Source organism: Salvelinus alpinus, chromosome 1, assembly GCF_045679555.1.
Source record: "Salvelinus alpinus chromosome 1, SLU_Salpinus.1, whole genome shotgun sequence".
In the NCBI taxonomy this organism is placed as follows: domain Eukaryota; kingdom Metazoa; phylum Chordata; class Actinopteri; order Salmoniformes; family Salmonidae; genus Salvelinus; species Salvelinus alpinus.
In genome coordinates, this window is record NC_092086.1 from 30725452 (window position 1) to 30733029 (window position 7578).

The window sequence follows — 7578 nt, forward strand, 5'->3', positions numbered from 1 at the left end:
TTGAAAAGCAGAGAAATGTGTGTTGGGGGGGTTAAAAAAAATATCATGTTGATACATAAAGATAACATATCCTTAAAATGTCTGTGAAAAATGAATTCGTGAAATACAAGGTTCTACATATACTGTATGTTCCCCAATAACTTACTGTTCAACATACCCTTCTTTCACAGTGTATATATTTCAACAGACAGAACGTTCAGAGCAGTCCCAGTTACCACCCTAACAACAGCCTCTCAGGTGTCACTTTAATGCTGCCTGCTTGATAGTGATACAGTAGCTATCTAGCTCTGTTTGAAAACGATACCGTTCTGTGCATCCCGTAAATATGATATGGTAAATCAAATCAAATCAAATTTTATTAGTCACATGTGCTGAATACAGTGAAATGCTTACTTACGAGCCCCTAACCGACAGTGCAGTTTAAAAAAATATGGATAAGAATAAGAGATAAAAGTAACAAGTAATTAAAGAGGAGCAGTAAAAAATAACAATATATACAGGGGGGTGCCGGTACAGAGTCAATGTACTGTACATGTAGGTAGAGTTAGTTAAAGTGACTATGCATAGATGACAACAGAGAGTGGCAGTGGTGTGGAGAGGGGAGGGGGGGACAATGCAAATAGTCTGGGTAGCCTTTTGACTTGATTTTCAGGAGTCTTATAGCTTGGGGGTAGAAGCTGTTTAGAAGCCTCTTGGACCTAGACTTGGCGCTCCGGTACCGCTTGCTGTGTGGTAGCAGAGAGAACAGTCTATGACTAGGTTGGCTGGAGCCTTTGACAATTTTAGGGCCTTCCTCTGACACTGCCTGGTATAGAGGTCCTGGATGGCAGGAAGCTTGGCCCCAGTGATGTACTGGGACGTTTGCACTACCCTCTGTAGTGCCTTGCGGTCGGATGCCGAGCAGTTGCCATACCAGGCAGTGATGCAACCAGTCAGGATGCTCTCGATGGTGCAGCTGTAGAACCTTTTGAGGATCTGAGGACCCATGCCAAATCTTTTCAGTCTCCTGATGGGGAATAGGTTTTGTTTTGCCCGCTTCACGACTGTCTTGGTGTGCTTGGACCATGTTAGTTTGTTGGTGATGTGGACACTTGAAACTTGAAGCTCTCAACCTGCTCCACTGCAGCCCCGTCGATGAGAATGGGGGCGTGCTCGGTCCTCTTTTTCCTGTAGTCCACAATCATCTCCTTTGTCTTGATTACGTTGAAGGAGAGGTTGTTGTCCTGGCACCACACGGCCAGGTCTCTGACCTCCTCCCTTTAGGCTGTCTCGTTGTTGTCGGCCTACCACTGTTGTGTCATCGGCAAATTTAATGATGGTGTTGGAGTCGTGCCTGGCCGTGCAGTCATGAGTGAACAGGGAGTACAGCAGGGGGCTGAGCACGCACCCCAGAGGGCCCCCTGTGTTGAGGATCAGCGTGGCGGATGTGTTGTTACCTACCCTTACCACCTGGGGGCGGCCCGCCAGGAAGTCCAGGATCCAGTTACAGAGGGAGGTGTTTAGTCCCAGGGTCCTTAGCTTATTGATGAGCTTTGAGGGCACTATGGTGTTGAACGCTGAGCTGTAGTCAATGAATACCATTCTCACATAGGTGTTCCTTCTGTCCAGGTGGGAAAGGCCAGTGTGGAGTGCAATAGAGACTGCATCATCTGTGGATCTGTTTGGGCGGTATGCAAATTGGAGTGAGTCTAGGGTTTCTGGGATGATGGTGTTGATGTGAGCCATGACCAGCCTTTCAAAGCACTTCATGGCTACAGATGTGAGTGCTATGGGTCGGTAGTCATTTAGGCTGGTTATCTTAGTGTTCTTGGGCACAGGCACTATGGTGGTCTGCTTAAAACATGTTGGTTTTACAGACTCGGACAGGGAGTGGTTGAAAATGTCAGTGAAGACACTTGCTAGTTGGTCAGCGCATGCTCGCATTACACGTCCTGATAATCCATCTGGCCCTGCGGTCTTGTGAATGTTGACCTGTCTAAAGTTCTTACCCACATCGGCTGCGGAGAGTGTGATCACACAGTCTTCCGGTACAGCTGGTGCTCTCATGCATGTTTCAGTGTTATTTGCCTCGAAGCAAGCATAGAAGTAGTTTAGCTCGTCCGGTAGGCTTGTGTCACTGGGCAGCTCTCGGCTGTTCTTCCCTTTGTAATCTGTAACGGTTTGCAGGCCCTGCCACATCCGTTGAGCGTCAGAGCCGGTGTAGTACGACTCGATCTTAGCCCTGGTAAGATCTGGTATCAGGTATCAGTGTAAACCACTGGCCCCAGGTATCAGGTATCAGTGTAAACCACTGGCCCCATTCCGATTGGTGTTTCAGAACTTTGAAGGTAGGCTGTGTTTTCTGTTACTTACCTGTTTGCTTCAGTTGAATTGTGAAATCAACCGTGTTGTAGATTCCATAAGGGACCGCAAAGGGGGCTCTTTTCTGCCTCCTGGTGGTGTCATCTTGCGTTGCAGTTTGCTTATGGAAAAGGTGGAAGACAAACAGGATTTGACACAAAGCTGGGTTTCAATTTGACACTAAATAACGCCTCCCCTTTAGTAGCCGTTAAGGCTGTACAACCCTGGAGGTCCTAGTTCCGTGTCTTTACAACAGCAACCTGTCAGAGAGAAACATCAGGAACATATTTGGCATTGATGAGTTTCTAGCTGATATATGAACAACATACAATTCAGTAGATGTTTCATGCTAACCTACATGAGAAATGGAGACTCGACATAATCCAAGCATTACGCTCCAAAATTCTTGGATGCATTTATAATCTGAACTTCAAAGAGAAGGAGCATGGAGTCACTATAGCAAAGTGGAACACCCTCATAAAATGATGATGAAGACAGTTATATTAACCTTACTCATTACTTTTTAGTTTCTACAGCTGCTGTCTCATCTGTTTTATGATGTTCCATTAGGAAATGGCTAATGAACCTTCTAGGACAGTGTGTCTTTTAGTTTGCCTGTGTGTGTGTGTCTGTGTATGTCTGTGTCTGTGTCTGTGTATGTGTAGCGTGTGTGTGTAGTGTGTGTGTGTATGTGTATGTGTATCATGTGTGAGTAGTGTGTGTGTGTCTGTGTATGTGTAGTGTGTGTGTGTGTCTGTGTATGTGTAAGTGTCTGTGTATGTGTAGTGTGTGTATGTGTATGTGTATGTGTATGTGTATGTGTATGTGTATGTGTATGTGTATGTGTATGTGTATGTGTATGTGTATGTGTGTGTATGTGTATGTGTATGTGTAGTGTGTGTGTATGTGTAGTGTGTGTGTATATGTGTAGTGTGTGTGTGTCTGTGTATGTGTAGTGTGTATCTGTGTCTGTGTATGTGTAGTGTGTGATGTGTGTATGTGTATGTGTAGTGTGTGTGTATATGTAGCGTTTGTGTGTCTGTGTATGTGTAGTGTGTGTCTGTCTGTGTAGTGTGTGTGTGTGTGTGTGTGTGTGTGTGTGTGTGTGTGTGTGTGTGTGTGTGTGTGTGTGTGTGTGTGTGTGTGTGTGTGTGTGTGTGTGTGTGTGTATGTACATGTGTAGTGTGTGTGTGTATGTGTAGTGTGTGTGTATATGTAGCATCTGTGTTTCTGTGTATGTGTAGTGTGTGTGTCTGTGTATGTGTGTGTGTAGTGTGTATCTGTGTCGGTGTATGTGTAGTGTGTGTATATGTGTAGTGTGTGTGTATATGTGTAGTGTGTGCGTGTCTGTGTATGTGTAGTGTGTATGTGTCTGTTTATGTGTAGTGTGTGTATAAGTGTAGTGTGTGTATGTGTAGTGTGTGTGCGTCTGTGTAGTGTGTGTGTGTGTCTGTGTATGTGTAGTGTGTGTGTGTCTCTGTCTGTGTAGTGTGTGTGTGTCTGTGTAAGTGTAGTGTGTGTGTGTCTGTGTATGTGTAGTGTGTGTGTGTGTATGTGTATGCGTACGTGTACGTGTATGTGTATGTGTATGTGTATGTGTATGTGTATGTGTAGTGTGTGTGTAGTGTGTGTATGTGTGTGTGTGTGTATGTGTAGTGTGTGTGTGTCTGTGTATGTGTAGTGTGTATCTGTGTCTGTGAATGTGTAGTGTGTGTATGTGTAGTGTGTGTGTGTCTGTGTATGTGTAGTGTGTGTGTATGTGTAGTGTGTGTGTGTGTCTGTGTATGTGTATGTGTAGTGTGTGTGTGTCTGTGTATGTGAAGTGTGTGTGTGTCTGTGTAGGTGTATGTGTAGTGTGTGTGTGTCTGTGTCTGTGTGTGTGTGTCTGTGTATGTGTACTGTGTGTGTCTGTGTATGTGTAGTGTGTGTCTGTGTATGCGTACTGTGTGTGTGCATGTCAATCTGACTATGTCTCCCACTGTGTGTTAGTATACATCCTGTATCCAACCACCTAACTAACCCTAACCTTGTATCCAACCACCTAACTAACCCTAACCCTGTATCCAACCACCTAACTAACCCTAACTCTGTATCCAACCACCTAACTAACCCTAACCCTGTATCCAACCACCTAACTAACCTTGTATCCAACCACCTAACTAACCCTAACCCTGTATCCAACCACCTAACTAGCCCTAACCCTGTATCCAACCACCTAACTAACCCAAACCCTGTACCCAACCACCTAACTAACCCTAACCCTGTATCCAACCACCTAACTAACCCTAACCCTGTATCCAACCACCTAAGTAACCCTAACCCTGTATCCAACCACCTAACTAACCCTAACCCTGTATCCAACCACCTAACTAACCCTAACCCTGTATCCAACCACCTAACTAACCCTAACCCTGTATCCAACCACCTAACTAACCCTAACCCTGTATCCAACCACCTAACTAACCCTAACCCTGTATTCAACCACCTAACTAACCCTAACCTTGTATCCAACCACCTAACTAACCCTAACCCTGTATCCAACCACCTAACTAACTCTAACCCTGTATCCAACCACCTAACTAACCCTAACCCTGTATCCGACCACCTAACTAACCCTAACCCTGTATCCAACCACCTAACTAACCCTAACCCTGTATCCAACCACCTAACTAACCCTAACCCTGTATTCAACCACCTAACTAACCTTGTATCCAACCACCTAACTAACCCTAACCCTGTATCCAACCACCTAACTAACCCTAACCCTGTATCCAACCACCTAACTAACCCTAACCCGGTATTCAACCACCTAACTAACCTTAAAACTGTATCCAACCACCTAACTAACCCTAACCCTGTATCCAACCACCTAACTAACCCTAACCCTGTATCCAACCACCTAACTAACCCTAACCCTGTATCCAACCACCTAACTAACCCTAACCCTGTATCCAACCACCTAACTAACCCTAACCCTGTATCCAACCACCTAACTAACCCTAACCCTGTATCCAACCACCTAACTAACCCTAACCCTGTATCCAACCACCTAACTAACCCTAACCCTGTATCCAACCACCTAACTAACCCTACCCTGTATCCAACCACCTAACTAACCTTAAAACTGTATCCAACCACCTAACTAACCCTAACCCTGTATCCAACCACCTAACTAACCCTAACCCTGTATCCAACCACCTAACTAACCCTAACCCTGTATTCAACCACCTAACTAACCTTGTATCCAACCACCTAACTAACCCTAACCCTGTATCCAACCACCTAACTAACCCTAACCCTGTATCCAACCACCTAACTAACCCTAACCCTGTATTCAACCACCTAACTAACCCTAACCTTGTATCCAACCACCTAACTAACCCTAACCCTGTATCCAACCACCTAACTAACTCTAACCCTGTATCCAACCACCTAACTAACCCTAACCCTGTATCCGACCACCTAACTAACCCTAACCCTGTATCCAACCACCTAACTAACCCTAACCCTGTATCCAACCACCTAACTAACCCTAACCCTGTATTCAACCACCTAACTAACCTTGTATCCAACCACCTAACTAACCCTAACCCTGTATCCAACCACCTAACTAACCCTAACCCTGTATCCAACCACCTAACTAACCCTAACCCTGTATTCAACCACCTAACTAACCTTAAAACTGTATCCAACCACCTAACTAACCCTAACCCTGTATCCAACCACCTAACTAACCCTAACCCTGTATCCAACCACCTAACTAACCCTAACCCTGTATCCAACCAACCACCTAACTAACCCTAACCCTGTATCCAACCACCTAACTAACCTTAACCCTGTATCCAACCACCTAACTAACCTTAACCCTGTATCCAACCACCTAACTAACCCTAACCTTGTATCCAACCACCTAACTAACCCTAACCCTGTATCCAACCACCTAACTAACCCTAACCCTGTATCCAACCACCTAACTAACCCTAACCCTGTATCCAACCACCTAACTAACCCTAACCTTGTATCCAACCACCTAACTAACCCTAACCCTGTATCCAACCACCTAACTAACCCTAACCTTGTATCCAACCACCTAACTAACCCTAACCCTGTATCCAACCACCTAACTAACCCTAACCCTGTATTCAACCACCTAACTAACCCTGTATCCAACCACCTAACTAACCCTAACCCTATATCCAACCACCTAACTAACCCTAACCCTGTATTCAACCACCTAACTAACCCTGTATCCAACCACCTAACTAACCCAAACCCTGTATCCAACCACCTAACTAACCCTAACCCTGTATCCAACCACCTAACTAACCCTAACCCTGTATCCAACCACCTAACTAACCCTAACCCTGTATCCAACCACCTAACTAACCCTAACGCTGTATCCAACCACCTAACTAACCCTAACCCTGTATTCAACCACCTAAGTAACCCTAACCCTGTATCCAACCACCTAACTAACTCTAACCCTGTATCCAACCACCTAACTAACCCTAACCCTGTATCCAACCACCTAACTAACCCTAACCCTGTATCCAACCACCTAACTAACCCTAACCCTGTATCCAACCACCTAACTAACCCTAACCCTGTATCCAACCACCTAAGTAACCCTAACCCTGTATCCAACCACCTAACTAACCCTAACCCTGTATCCAACCACCTAAGTAACCCTAACCCTGTATTCAACCACCTAACTAACCCTAACCCTGTATCCAACCACCTAAGTAACCCTAACCCTGTATCCAACCACCTAACTAACCCTAACCCTGTATCCAACCACCTAAGTAACCCTAACCCTGTATCCAACCACCTAACTAACCCTAACCCTGTATCCAACCACCTAACTAACCCTGTATCCAACCACCTAACTAACCCTAACCCTGTATTCAATCACCTAACTAACCCTAACCCTGTATCCAACCACCTAACTAACCCTGTATCCAACCACCTAACTAACCCTAACCCTGTATCCAACCACCTAACCCTAACCCTGTATCCAACCACCTAACTAACCCTGTATCCAACCACCTAACTAACCCTAACCTTGTATCCAACCACCTAACTAACCCTGTATCCAACCACCTAACTAACCCTAACCCTGTATCCAACCACCTAACTAACCCTAACCCTGTATCCAACCACCTAACTAACCCTGTATCCAACCACCTAAGTAACCCTAACCCTGTATCCAACCACCTAACTAACCCTAACCCTGTATCC